At 43.0% G+C, this 14,559-nt stretch overlaps 1 protein-coding gene and 1 pseudogene across 3 annotated transcripts in view; one reads left to right on the top strand and one right to left on the bottom strand.

Moving 5' to 3' along the window:
• The window catches only part of SLC22A3 (solute carrier family 22 member 3), a 92,220-nt gene that overhangs the window by 3,547 nt on the left and 74,114 nt on the right, over positions 1-14,559 (top strand). The window lies entirely within an intron of this gene.
• On the bottom strand, positions 4,548-14,098 carry LOC309667303 (cytochrome c oxidase subunit NDUFA4 pseudogene; annotated as a pseudogene). Its single transcript has one exon. The product of its transcript is annotated as a cytochrome c oxidase subunit NDUFA4 pseudogene (transcript).

Genomic DNA, 14,559 nt, shown 5'->3' with positions numbered 1-14,559 from the left:
CCTATCTGGTTGTCAGACATTGGGCAGAAGAAAGCATGATGTGATGCGGAGAAGTCCAAGCCCTTACCACCCAAATATTTCAAATCATTGCCCAGGGAGTGAGACTCTGAAATTAATGTTAAGACTTGGAAATGCTTGCTTGTGTACCATGGATGGGGGGAAAAAAGAGCTCCTCTCTCACTAGGAACCAGGCCTCAGAGCACCATTAAAAATAGACCGAATTGCCCTTTCTAGATCATTTTTCTCCCACACACAAGAAATGAAAGTCCATTTGAGGGAAGTGGCTGACCCATTGAAGAAAACGGAGGCTGCTTCGATCTCTGGGGCTGTCGCACTGCTTCTCACGTCTCTGCTTTGCTTCCTGCATATCCAGCCCCCAACATGAGGCCAGCCCCAGACATTAGTGTCATCAGCCTCTGGTCCTTACTATTTGCTAAGCGTGGAAACACAGTGCCATGGATACTGGAGAAAGGAGTTTAGCCAGGACCAGGTTTTATTCTGGGCTGAGTCTCTGATTTGCTCTGAGCACTTGAGAAAGATCTTACTTTTCTATTGTTTTTATTTTTAATATTATTTGTGCTTTCCCTGGTTTTTGCTGAATCAACCTCACCAAGAGAACATCTGTTTTATTATTACTTCAAAGGACCAACTATGGTACTGTTCATTTTCTATTTCATTAGTTTGTCCTCTTTTTTTTTTAGTTTGCATTATTTTTTTAAAAATTTATTTTATTGAAGTATAGTTGATTTACAATGTTGTGTTAATTTCTGCTGTACAAAGTGATTCAGTTATACATATATACATTCTTTTTCATATTCTTTTCTGTTATGGTTTATCACAGGATATTGAATATAGTTCCCTGTGCTATACAGTAGGACCTTGTTGTTTATCTTCCTGTTTATTATTTGTTCTGGTTTTTTGGATTTACTATGGGTGTGCTTTTTTTTCCTATTTAAGTTAGCTGCTTAGCTCAATTCTTTCCTGCCTTTCTTCTTTTCTAGTATAAATGTTTAAAGCTATAGATTTCCTTCTGTGTACTTTTTTTTGACTACACCCAGCAAGTTTTGAAATGCAGGTTTTAATTATTATTCCATTCTCGGTATTTTTAACCTCCATTATTTCCTCTTTGACCCATTATTTATTTAGATATTTGTTTAATATTTTTAAACATACATTGATTTTTTTATCTTTTAATTGTTGACTTCTAATTTAACCTTGGAGTGGTAAGAGAACGTGGTCTGAATGATACTGATTCTTTTTTAATTTTTTTTTAATAATTATTTGGCTTTATTTTCTAAGTATTCTATTGACCTTTTTATTTTTACCATTTACTTTTTAAGTCTCTCTCTTTTTTTTAATTTTATTTTTGGCTGTGTTGGGTCTTCGTTGCTGCTCGCAGGCTTTCTCTAGTTGTGGAGAGCAGGGGCTACTCTTCGTTGTGGTGCGTGGGCCTCTCATTGCAGTGGCTTCTCGTTGCGGAGCACGGGCTGTAGGCGCGCGGGCTTCAGTAGTTGTGGCGTGCAGGCTTCAGTAGTTGCGGCACGTGGGCTTCAGTAGTTGTGGCACGCGGACTCTAGAGCACAGGCTCAGTAGTCGTGGTGCACGGGCTTAGTTGCTCCGTGGCGTGTGGGATCTTCCCGGACCAGGGATCGAACCTGTGTCGCCTGCATTGGCAGGTGGATTCTTATCCACTGTACCACCAGGGAAGTCCCTGATACTGATTCTTTGAATTTTATTGGAACTTTCTTTTTGGCCTTCTAGGAGGTCAATTTTTATAAACATTCCATACATGCTTGAGAAGAGTGTGCAGTCTTTAGCTACTGGGTGTAGGGTTTTATAGATGTCCAATATTTGAAGCTTGTCAGTTGTGTTGTTACAATATTCTGTATTTTAATTAACTTTCCATCTGCTTGGTCTAGCAAGCATAGAGAGTATTAAAATTAACCATTGTGTTGGGGGTTTGTCATTTTCTCCCTATATTTCCAGCAGATTTTAAAAGTTATACACATGAGATTGGATGCATGTACATACAAATTTAGAATTTTAAAAATCTACATAGTGAATTGAACCTTTTATTATAGTGTTGGTACTCTGTCTAAAATCCATGATGTATATATTGTCCCGAGGTCTACTTTGTATAATACTATTTAGCTACTCCAACTTTCTTTTGGTTAATATTTGCCTGCTATATCTTTTGTTATCCTTTACTTTCAAACTTCCTATGTTCTAATAATTTAGATGGGTTTCTTATAAAATGCATATAACTTGATTTTGCATTTAACTACTATGCTTAGTCTACTCACCATTTCTTGTGGTAATTGGTATATGGGGGCTTATTATACCATTGTTTTCTTTGTCTTGTTCCTTTTATGCTTTTTCCCTTCCTTTAAAAAAATGATTTTAAATTTGTTTCTCTTATTCTATTTACTCCTTCCTTTATTTGTTTGGAATTTAGATTTTTTTTCCCCAGCTTTTCTACTTTTTTTTTTTTTTGGAAGTATAGTCGATTTACAATGTTGTGCTAGTTTCAGGTGTACAGCAAAGTGATTCATTATATATATATTTTTCAGATTCTTTTCCATTATAGATTATTACAAGATATTGAATATAGTTCCCTGTGCTATATAGTAGGTCCTTGTTGTGGAATTTAGATTCTTTATTTCAATTCTTTTAGTGGTTACCCCTGAAATTTTGCTAAGTTTACTTAACAAAACCTAAATTTAATACTCCAACCTCCTCCTAAACAATTTAAGATCTTAAACACTTTCATTCAGTCACTTCTCCTGTATTATAGGCATTAATAGCCAATATTCTAGGTCTGTTCCTTTATTGTTAATTTATGGGTTTTGTGTAAATCATGTATGCTTGGGTTTATACTTACCCTTTATCTACTCATTATTCCATACCCTATCTCTTTTCCCCCCCTTCCTTTTCATATAGATCTTTAACATTTTTTCTTTAGCGTGTATCTCTAGGTGGTAAATGTTCTCAGTTTTTGTTTATATGGAAATGTCTTTATTTCACCATATTCTTTAAGATTTTTTTTGATGTGGACCATTTTTAAAGTCTTTACTGAATTTGTTACAGTAGTGCTGCTGTTCTATGTTTTGGTTTTTTGGCCACGAGGCATGTGGGATCCTAGCTCCCTGACCAGGGATTGAACCTGCATCCCCTTCATTGGAAGGTGAAGTCTTAACCACTGGCCTGCCAGGGAAGTCCCCGCTATTATTCTTGAAAGATAGCTTTGCTAGGTAAATAGTTCTATGTTGCCAATTATTTTTCCTTAACCCTTTGAAGATGTTAGTTCTGCCTTGTAGCTCTCATTTTACTTTTGAAAAATCTGTTGTCAGTTTAACTGTCCTTTTCTCTTGGGTTGTGTCTAGGTGGGTATTTCTTTCTTTTTTTTTTGTGGGTATTTCTTTTATTTATCCAGCTTGGTGTGCATTGCCTCTAAAGGGTGTCTGACATATAGTAGGCACTCAATAAATAGCTGTTGAATGAACCAGTTGTGTTTCCTTTCAACTGTGAATTTTGGTTCTTTGGTAGGTTCTGGAAAATTCTCAGCCATTACCTTTTCATTTTCTGCTCTCTATTCTTTCCTTCTGAGATTCGATTTGGACATAAGTTGGACCTTCTTTTTCTGTCCTTCATGAGTCTTAACCTCCCTCTCATATTTCTCATTTCAATATCTATACGATGGTTAAGATATTTTTTCAGACCTATCTTCCAGATCACAATGTTTCTATTCAGCAGTATCAAATCTGCTGTTTAATCCATTCATTGACGTTTTTATTTCAGCAATTATCTTTTTCATTTATCAAAGTTATATTTGTTATCTTTCAGATATCCCTGGTCATGTATTGGTAGTCTCTTATTTTTTGCTCATTCTTGTGTTTCCATTTTTCAGTTTCTTTAAGGGCTTTATGTATGATTACTCTATATTTTATATAGAAGCCCTTGGTGTTTTGAATCTCTCATTTGTCATTTGTTATGTGTTTGGCACTTGTTTGTCACGTGTTGGTTGTGAGTTCCCAGCTGGTTGAGTGTCTCTGTGGGAAACCTGGCTGCCTGCAGAGAGGATTTGCACTTGCTTCTGTCTGAGCTTGGACACCCATGATCTGGAATCATTTTCTTCCTTCCAGACTTCCTGGTGCATCTACAACTGCTGAATCTGTCATTGTTGTTTGTTTTTATTAGAGGTGTATGATTTCCCCTTACTTTCTGAAACACCAGCAATTCAACAAAAATTGTGTTTTATGCTGAATCTCATTTTTTCAACAAGAGTCCCTCAAAATAACTCGTCCTTTCTGCTGATGACAAAAGTGTATTAATAGTTTCACAGATTTTTTTTAATGGGGTGAAAGCAAGACCTTAATGAGTGAGCAGTCACCCCAGTAGGTGTCTGCTACTTGGTGTCGGCAGCAGGATGAACCAGCAGATACACGCAGTGATGTGTGTATGAACCCCAGAGCCAAAAGGAATGAGACTATGAAAAATCATCTCCTGCTTCTTTCTGGCAACTGATTTATTAGATTATCAGCTACAGGTCAATTGAAATTTATTTAGCATTTGTTATATGCTAGGCGCTGGGCTAGGCTGGTAATACAAAGATAGATAAAATTGCCCGATGAGTTCTGGCAGAGAGACTTGCCCCGAGACAGTAATGTACTGAGAGTGGTGACAGGTGTGGTGAAGGGATGCCTTCTTATGATTGACTGGGGGTGAATCAAAGCAGAATGTGCACTGACCTTGACCTCAGCCCCAGAGGAGAAGGAGGAGTCCAAGAGGAATATATGAGGAAAAGGATGTTCTATTCCCACATTCTCTCATCTTCAGCATCATTTATTTGTAGCCATTTATCGACTGCCCTCTGGAGCAGTGGTTGATGTGTGTTCCTTTGACCCACCCACACAGACATGGAATCAAAAGATCAGGGTGGGGTTCAGGAATCTTCGTTGTTCACAAGCATGTAAAGCCCCTGCAGGTGGTCCCTAGACTACACATGAGGAGTGTGACAAGATCATCACAAGTGGAACAGCCTATGTGTGGGTGAAGCAAGTGCCAGCTCCCCCAAACACACCCTGCAGACCTTGGGATGGAAGCATTGTTCCTTTACCCAAGACAGGAGTCCCACATTTTTTTTTAAGATGAAAAGACAGCCCTCAGAATGGAAGAAAATATTTGCAAATGAATCAACAGACAAAGGATTAATCTCCAAAATATATAAACAGCTCATGCAGCTCAATATTAAAAAAACAAATAACCCAATCCAAAAATGGGCAGAAGATCTAAACAGACATTTCTCCAAAGAAGACATACAGATGGCCAAGAGGCACATGAAAAGCTGCTCAACATCACTAATTATTAGAGAAGTGCAAATCAAAACTACAATGAGGTATCACCTCACACCGGTTAGAATGGGCATCATCAGAAAATCTACAAACATCAAATGCTGGAGAGGGTGTGGAGAAAAGGGAACCCTCTTGCCCTGTTAGTGGGAATGTAAATTGATACAGCCACTGTGGAGAACAGTATGGAGGTTCCTTAAAAAACTAAAAATAGAACTACCATACGACCCAGCAATCCCACTACTGGGCCTATACCCAGAGAAAACCATAATTCAAAAAGACACATGCACCTGTACTTTTCCTCTGGGACACACAGCTAGGTTGTATTTCCCAATGTCCCTTGCAGCTGGTGGGGGCGGTCCTGTGATGTGTTCTGGTCAGTGATGTTGGGAGAAGCAACACACCTGGAGCCAGAATAACCTTCCTCCTCGCAATCCCCCTGCTTGCTTCCTTCCCTCATCTGCTGGCAGAGAGTCCTGAAGACCCCAAAGACAGAAAAGCCCTTAGCTGGAAGGAGATCAGTGCTTGAAGCCTGCACGGAGGGGACCCCCATCTTCCTCCCCTCCACCTCCTCTGCATGGGAATGTGAAGTTAATGAAAAATAAACTTTCTTGTGTTAAACCACTGAGATTTGGGGGGTTTTTGTTACAGCTCTCACTGTGAGCCTACCCTGACAAATACACATTTTGGTGTATTTCCTGGAGGCTGCAGGCACCTGATGAAATGGTAGGGAAGCTGGTTCCTTCGAGACAGTCCTCCCCTTGGTCTGCACACAAGGTCACCATGACCTTGCCTGAGGGTCCTACGGGCCCCTCTCCTCTGCAGGCACCGCTGCTGCAGCCCCTCCAGGGCCCGCCTGGCTGTCCTCCCTGGGCTGTGAGCGTGCTGTTTCCTCTTCTCCAAATACCTTTCCTCTTTCTTCTTGAGGATGTTCCATTTTTTTCCCTAGAGATGCAGCTAAGAGTTACCTATTCCAGAAATACCTTCCCTGCCCCGACTCTGGGGGTCTGCTTTCCTTCCTCTAACCAGCCACCCCCTGTGTGTGCTGAACGTATTGCCTTCCTCATCAGACTGCAGCTTTCTTTTGTTTTTTTCAAGTTTTACTCATCAGTGTAAACCCCAACACAAATACACCAACATGATTTCGTGCATTTAGAGGGGAAATGTTTCCTGGTTAAGTGGAAAATTGTGCAGATGGCTTCTGGAAGACCTTCATTCTAAGCAGCTTTATAGTGAAACATTATATTTAGAAGTCTGGACCTTCTTTCTTCAATCTGCTGTAATCTACATTCACTGAGTAGAACTTGTACTGATCATTGGGACCCAGTGGGTTCCAGGGTTCTGGGTTATTCTTTCTGTCCCAAGTGACATCTGGATTGAACGATGCCAGGCGCAGGCGTACAGTGCTGTGCCAGTACCTCCTGCTCCAGTCAATACAAAGAGGGGGATCAAACTAGAATGCTTCTTGGCCTGACCGATGATCTGGCAGAGCATGGTTGCGACAGAGGCCTTGAGTCCAAATGGAGAGAAAAACAAACCTGCAAGGCCTGAGACTAAATAGCCTCCGCGCCGAGCAGGAGTGGACGTCCAGGGTCACCCAGGACCTAGACTGCAGCTTTCTTGGGGGCAGAGACTGTTTAGCATATATTTGTGATGAGATCACATGGCATTTAATAAATCCCGTGATTAAATTAATGAGTGAACGGGAAAGGGATTGAGTGAAATATTTGACCCCTTTTATAACTTTGGCTCAGCCAACCCTGAAATTGACCTTCGTAGACTATAATAAGCTCTTTTCCCCTCAACAGTGCTGCTTTATTTTTGCATTAATTCTGTATATTAATTTAGAGAAAATGGCCATTTTAACAATTTTGACTTTTTGAACATGGTGTATTGGATGTAATTTGAACGTGATGTGTTGCTGCATTTTCTTAGGCGTGATTCAGTCTCTCTCACAACGTTTTGTAGTTTTCAGTATGAAGGTGTTACAGAAATTTCACAGGTTTTATTCGTAGGTGTCTGTTTTATTGATAACCTTGTACAGAGCTGCTTCTTCATAACTTAACCAGCAAGGGCTTGTCTTCCTCCCCTTCACACCAACGGGCTCTGACAAATCACCGCGGTGGGGGGGGCCACGGCCCTGCAGAAAGTGGCTCCAGGCCTCTGGAGCAGGGGAACAGCCGCCACCCGCCGACCCCTGTCTACACGGGGACTCTGTCCTCCTCAGACCCTAATTGGGGGATGCGACCTGGAACATGAAAGCGACAGGAGAGAGCAGGTCGGCTGGCTCTTTGGGGCCATTATTTTTATGTGCTGACGTCCATTGTGCAGAAAAGGCCTTTCTCAGCTGTCCTGGCACTTTTGGGCACGTCTGTGTCATCAGCCGAGCTGGGCTCCAGGAGCAGCAGGGCACAGGTGCAGGGCACAGGTCAGCGAGGGGCACACGGGCGCCTGGCTGGCAGCAGTTCAAGGGTGCAGTGCTGAGCCCTCCAAGGCCATTGGGGGCGGGGTGGGGAGACACTGCCTACATTTCAAAACAAAATAAAACCTCTCCAATTTTTCCTCACTTTTTTTCTTAAACTATAACCAAGAAAGGAAGTGTATTTCTATTCTGTGAGGAAATAGCAAAGTTCCTTAAGGTTCTTGGTGTAGCTTTCTAGAATGACAATGACACAAGCATGGCCAATGATAGTTAATGCCTTTTTATCTGGGTGAGAGATCGGTAACATGGCTTTTAAAGGATTGCTGTGCTCTAACTTTTCTGTGCTTGTAATAAAACAAAGTAACTTTGGGGCTGGTGCTTGTGTAACAGTAGAGGAAAACCATGAGGGATGCAGTGTAGGGGCTCATACGAAGGTGAATAAATAAATGTGATTTAAAAAAAAAAATCCTGCGTTTAAATTGTATGGCTAGTATGGGCCCCGCCAAGCACGTCCCTCAAAGTGTATGACTGATTTAGAATTTAACTTTAAAAACTGTGTTCAGGGAAATTAAAAATGAAAGTCAGAAAATGAGTGTGGTGATTATTGTTGAATATCTTCCAAAAGCTTGGATCCTAGTCTCTGATTAATCAGTGAAGCAGACGTTGTAGTGGAAAGGGTGCTGACCCAAGACGTGGGAATCCTGGCACAGGTCACCGTGAGTGGCTGGGGGTCACTGGGGGTGACAGGTAACATCCCTGGACCACTGTTTCCTTATCTGAGTGGAGTAGTCAATTGTCAATGGATTTCCAAGTTTCCTCTACCTCTGTCATTCTGCAGCCAATTTCATTTTCAGGTATTTAATTCCTGACCCTGAACTTGGGGTTGCCATATCCATACAAGAGTGGGAAAGTGGCTTGGGATGAAGCTAACTTAAAAGCTGGAGGTGTTCAGTTCCGGAAATCAGGATGGATTCTTCCCCAGGGCACCTTACTTCCTGGCGGGCGTGCCGTGAACCGTGTGGACAGAGGCGAGGGTGATGGCGCGGGTGTGGCCACATCCTGGAGCAGGTGCCCGTCCTGCCCTCTGTAACATCTGCTGTAGACCCTAGAGCTTCATGGGGAATGTGAGGAGGGGACACGCCCTGGGCCACCTACACAGTGGAAACCACCCGAGGGAGGCAGGATGGGGACAAGCTTGGACTTCAGAAACGAAGGTGATTATTCTGCTGTCAAACCCAGTCTTCTGAGACAGGGGACCTCCCTGTTGGATAGTTACCGGCCAGAGCAGGACAGATGAGCAAGTGACAGGTGGGGCTCTGGATTTCCATTTTAATGACCATCACTGGGACCAGAAAGTTGAGACACTCATGAGGAAATACAAACCGGAGCTTCACAAGCCTGTCCGCACTCACCCGCTTTGGCCTCAGTTATCTGATTATTAACACTTTAACATTAAACTTAACATTTAACTGAAGTGTTAAGACATTTAAGTATTTGAAAGTGATTCTGACAAGACTGTGTCTGTTTAGGGAGTATATAACCTTTCTTTTATGGGTTTTGTTGTTAACTTGTGTTGTATTGATTGGTCATAAAACCTACAGATAAGTGTGGGAGACTGTGTTTTCTTGTTTCTTAGAAAATAGTTCAGGGATGAAATTTGGAGGCTTCAAATAAGGTGAGAAGTGAGACACGTGCCTCCTCACCGGTGATTCCGGTTCCTGTGCAGGAAACCGCAAACCAGCCGTCTTTCTCTCCTCCCCCAAATGACGGGAGACCTTTTCTTCTTGGGTGGATGTCAGCTATTTTAGCAGTTGTTGGAATATAATTGTTTAATTTTTCTTGGCTTCATAATGCAGACATGAGAGTTTCACATGTCAGACAAATTTGTGTATCATAGTCTAGAATGCAATTTTATTTTTTATGGAATGAAAAGTTAATTTTATTACTGCTTGTATAACACGGGGGCGGCTTTGGTAAAATGGTGATTTTCTATGAAATGCCTTCAGCACAGCGGTGTCCAGTGTGAGAGACCCAAGTGAGGCCTTTATAAGAGTTGGATGGAGCTAGGGCTGCAGCAGGCCCTGCTGCCCAGAGGAAAGAACATTGTCTTGATTCTTAGGACAGGGGGACCCGTGAGACAGTTTGGCATTGGTGACTTCTGAGGGCTTTGAGAGCTTTCGCTGTTGGTGTTGTGAAGTCTCTGGAGCCCACCTCCTCGGGGGGCTGAGGGTACCGCGCCCCTCCTGAGAGACGGCAGAGCATCCATTGTCTGGACGGCGCTCATGTAAAGCGGGTGGGCACACTCCCAGGTGTGTGATGAAGGCTTCCTCCTGGAGAACAGCAAACACCCTCTCATCATCCTCTCTGCCTGATAGCGTCACGTCTCAGATGCCTTTCCCAGAGGTGGCTTATGCCCCTCGGACGCACAGAGTGGCTCTGATTTCACGGGCTTCTGCCAGCTGGAAGCGTCGTGTGGCCGCCGACAGCACAAGATGAAAGACGACATGTGTGTCTCCTGCCCCCAGGGAGGGATGCTGTAAGCTGATGCCTCTCAGACATAAACAGAGGGGCCTAGGCACCAGAACCTCCTATTCTGAAGATTGATGGTAGCACGTTTACAGGAATCCAAGGACCGTGGAGAAGGCAGTGTGGGCTGTTAATATGGATAATTCTTGTTTTTTTTTTAAATTGAAGCAAGCTTTTTAAAAATTTATTTTATTCATTTATTTATGGCTGTGTTGGGTCTTCGTTTCTGTGCGAGGGCTTTCTCTAGTTGTGGCAAGCGGGGGCCACTCTTCATCGTGGCGTGCGGGCCTCTCACCACCGCGGCCTCACTTGTTGCGGACCACAGGCTCCAGACGCGCAGGCTCAGTAGTTGTGGCTCACGGGCCCAGTTGCTCCGCGGCATGTGGGATCTTCCCAGACCAGGGCTCAAACCCGTGTCCCCTGCATTGGCAGGCAGACTCTCAACCACTGCGCCACCAGGGAAGCCCTTAATATGGATAATTCTTGAAGAGCAATGTTTTGGAGACATTTATTGAGAAATGAGTGCCCTTTCATTGTCCTCAAATGAGGGTTTCAAAGCAAACCCTCATAGGGAAGTCACGTGGACAATTGACAGTATTAAATATCCAGGGCAGAGGAGAAAATTAAATGGAAAGTAATGAAAATTAATTTGGCATCGACTTCTTTTAAAAAAATCAAATAAAGAGATAAATTTCAGAGTTTCTGTAAAGGAAATTGTTCCAAGAACCTTTCCCACAGAGAATCTTGCTCTTTCTGTGTCTCAGCTACTTGGTAATAATGGTAATAACACATTTACCTAAGGCCTCCATTTGTCCGCCAGCCAGCATCCTGTCAGACGGCTACGCTCCCCTATCCAGTATGTATGTCTATAGGGCACTTCCAGAAGAATTTTGGTTTTTAAATCAAACCAAGTGCATTAGAAAACAAAATAAAACTACCTATGTCTTTATCCACTATATAGATAATTAGATAATGACCATTGATTGTTGCAAAATACTGTGAAGAAATGATCAACTTGTAGATCAGAACTGGTTCATTGTGCCTATCTGTAAGGCAAGGAAGTGGCTAAGAACACAGGATTACTAGTTGTGTGAACACGGGCAGATTTCTTAGTTTGAGACTGTTCCGAGCTCAGGTTCTTACCAAAGGGGAATAATCGCTGCTGGGTGGAGCTGATGGGAGGCTTATGTACGTAACACATGCAAAGTGCACATCCAGGTGTCTGCCCAACCTAAGTGCTGCGTGACTGGTGATACTGCAGTTGTTGGTTAGATATTGTGGAAGTCCACTCAGAGAGGCAGCTTGGGTCTGGGAATTAGGGGCAAAGCCCTAGAAGCTTTTGTTGGGCAGAACACTGAGATTCCAGCTCCAAGAGACATGGCAGGGATCACCTCCCTAGAGCTGGTACAGCTGGAGCCCAGGAATAAAGACTAAGAAAAGACCCAGAATAGATTCCCACAGCTACAAGCTTTGGCAAGACGTCCCGAGCTTCCATTTCTTCACCTCCCTCGGGCCCCTATGGATCTGGGCGGGGTTAGGGTCCACGGTCGCTCAGAGGCAGACCGACAGCTCTGCCCGCTGCCTCCTCTCCAGCCCCAGTTTGATTGAGAGATTGTGAAAAGAACTAAAGCATCATTCTAACACGAAGCTCTCTCCATTGCACGTTTTATTCACAAGCACAAGAAATCCTTCAGTAAATCTGGACAGCAAAAGTTTCTCTAAAGATGCTGTGGTTAGAAAACCACCGGTGTGGCTCACGCCTATGTTCTAGTTGGGTCAATTACACAAATTTGCTTCACATTTTTGGGCAGTTTGCAATGGCCATATCATGTCACAGTTTGCTTGGCCTGTCATGAGAATCTGGCCTTAGAGAAAAGACCGAAAGACTCCCCTCTGCCCCTGAAATCTATGAAATGAACACAGGGCAGTGATGGTGGGGCAGGAATTATGAATATTGAGATTCAGTTTGGGGTTGAGATAAATTTGGGCTTAGTTGTTCTATGCATTAAGCAACCCAGTTCTCCTGACACTGAATAGACACTACAGTGTAATCCATGAAAGTAGCTTAATACCCAATAGGGACAGAAAGCCATACTATAATATACTACATGTAACTTTATAGTTATTGACACACCTTTCCTGCTTAGAAACCTGATTTTCTCTTTAATTACCTGACAACATTAAAACATAATGTGTTTTTTCCTTTAATTAATTAATTAATTTTTGACTAGGGTCTTCGTTTGGGGTCTTCGTTTCTGTGCGAGGGCTTTCTCTAGTTGCGGCAAGCGGGGGCCACTCTTCATCGCGCCGCGCGGGCCTCTCACTATCGCGGCGTCTCTTGTTGCGGAGCACAGGCTCCAGACGCGCAGGCTCAGTAGTTGTGGCTCACGGGCCTAGTTGCTCTGCGGCATGTGGGATCTTCCCAGACCAGGGCTCGAACCCGTGTCCCCTGCAGTGGCAGGCAGATTCTCAACCACTGCGCCACCAGGGAAGCCCCAAAACAGAATGTTTTATGTTTTAACTATTTAAACTATTTAAAACATAGTGAACTCATTTAATCCTCACACACGCTGTGAGGCGTGGGCTGTTATCCCTGTTTTGTAGAGAAGGAAAGGAAGGTGCAGAGAGATTAAGTAATTTGCCCCAAGTCAGGCGTTGCAGGATGGGAGAATTGGAAAAGATATTTTTGATGTCGGAACCAACAAGAGATTAATTGATCGCTCTAGGATATGAAAGGGACTTCCATAAATCATCAAGGAAAAGATAGCCAGCCTTGTAGCAAAACTGACAAAGGATATAGACAGTTTTCATGAAAGGAAACCCAAAAGGCCATTCAGCATAGGAAGCCATGCAGATTCACTCATCATCAGAGAAATTCAGATACCAACATGATAGCACTTTACCCTTGTTAGGCTGGTTAGAAACCAAAAAGCACCGTGGTGCCAACTGTTGGTAGATTTCAGGTCTACTGCTGGAGGGCAGGTGGAGCTATTCTCAAGAACAATCTGAAACTACTGATACAAATTAGGTGTCCACAAACATATACTGTGACACAGCAATTCCACTCCCATGCATGAGTCCCAAAGGAAAATCTCAAATCTATCAGGAGGCAGGTATGTTCACTGCAGCGTTATTTGGGCAACAAGGAGTTGGAGACAAACCTACGCATACGTTGACTTTCAAAGGTGTTTCGCTGTATACTGAAATTTAACACAAAGAAGCTGAACAAGCATCAGGAAAGTTGTGCCATTTACATGAAATTAAAAATATGTAGATTCTGCAAGAATGCAAACAAAAGATATACCTTAACACATCAGGATGGTTCCTTTGTGGGGATGGGATGGGAATAGGAATAGGGACAAAATAGAATAAATAAATAAAATAAGATAGGGGTCCTTTATAACCAATGATTATAATACATTATAATTAACTCAACCTTCTGCCCTTGAGGTTCAAAAGAGACAAAGGGGTAAAAAGAAGGAAATGGATTTTTCTACCCAAGACACTTACGGGTCTTGTAAGATGCCTTAGAAATCACCCCAGGCCCTGGCCTATTGAATGAATTGGCCAATAACCTAGAAATGTAGTTAGGATCTAGGTTAGTGGATTTCAGACTGTTTTGGTGACCCTAGACATTGCAACACCTGCCCCCTTCAGGAGAGTAATCTTACTTTTATCAGTTTTATTTTGATGTTAAGATTCTGTTTTGTTTTTAAGAGGGGGAATAGAGTTCTGCTTCTAAAATAATGTTTGAAAAGATACAGGATCAATATTCCCCAGGATCCCTTCCAGATCCAAAATTCTATATATATATATTTTTTAATTAATTAATTAATTTATTTTGGCTGTGTTGGGTCTTCGTTTCTGTGCGAGGGCTTTCTCTAGTTGCGGCGAGCGGGGGCCACTCTTCATCGCGGTGCGCGGGCCTCTCACTGTCGCGGCCTCTCTTGTTGCGGAGCACAGGCTCCAGACGCGCAGGCTCAGTAGTTGTGGCTCACGGGCCTAGTTGCTCCGCGCCATGTGGGATCTTCCCAGACCAGGGCTCGAACCCGTGTCCCCTGCATTGGCAGGCAGATTCTCAACCACTGCACCACCAGGGAAGCCCAACAAAAATGTTTTAAAACTCAGAAGTTGGAGTGTCAGCTTCCCTTATGATGGTATATAAGACATTTTCTTGGGAAGGTGTTGGGAGCGTCCCTTCCTGAGGCTTGTTCAGCTTCTTTGTGTTAAATTTCAGTACACAACCAAACATCTTTGAAAGTC

This window comes from Balaenoptera physalus (assembly GCF_965194825.1).
Source record: "Balaenoptera physalus genome assembly, chromosome: 9".
Lineage (NCBI taxonomy): Eukaryota > Metazoa > Chordata > Mammalia > Artiodactyla > Balaenopteridae > Balaenoptera > Balaenoptera physalus.
The sequence above is the reverse complement of the archived record's forward strand: the minus strand, read 5'-3'. Positions and strand labels throughout refer to the sequence as shown.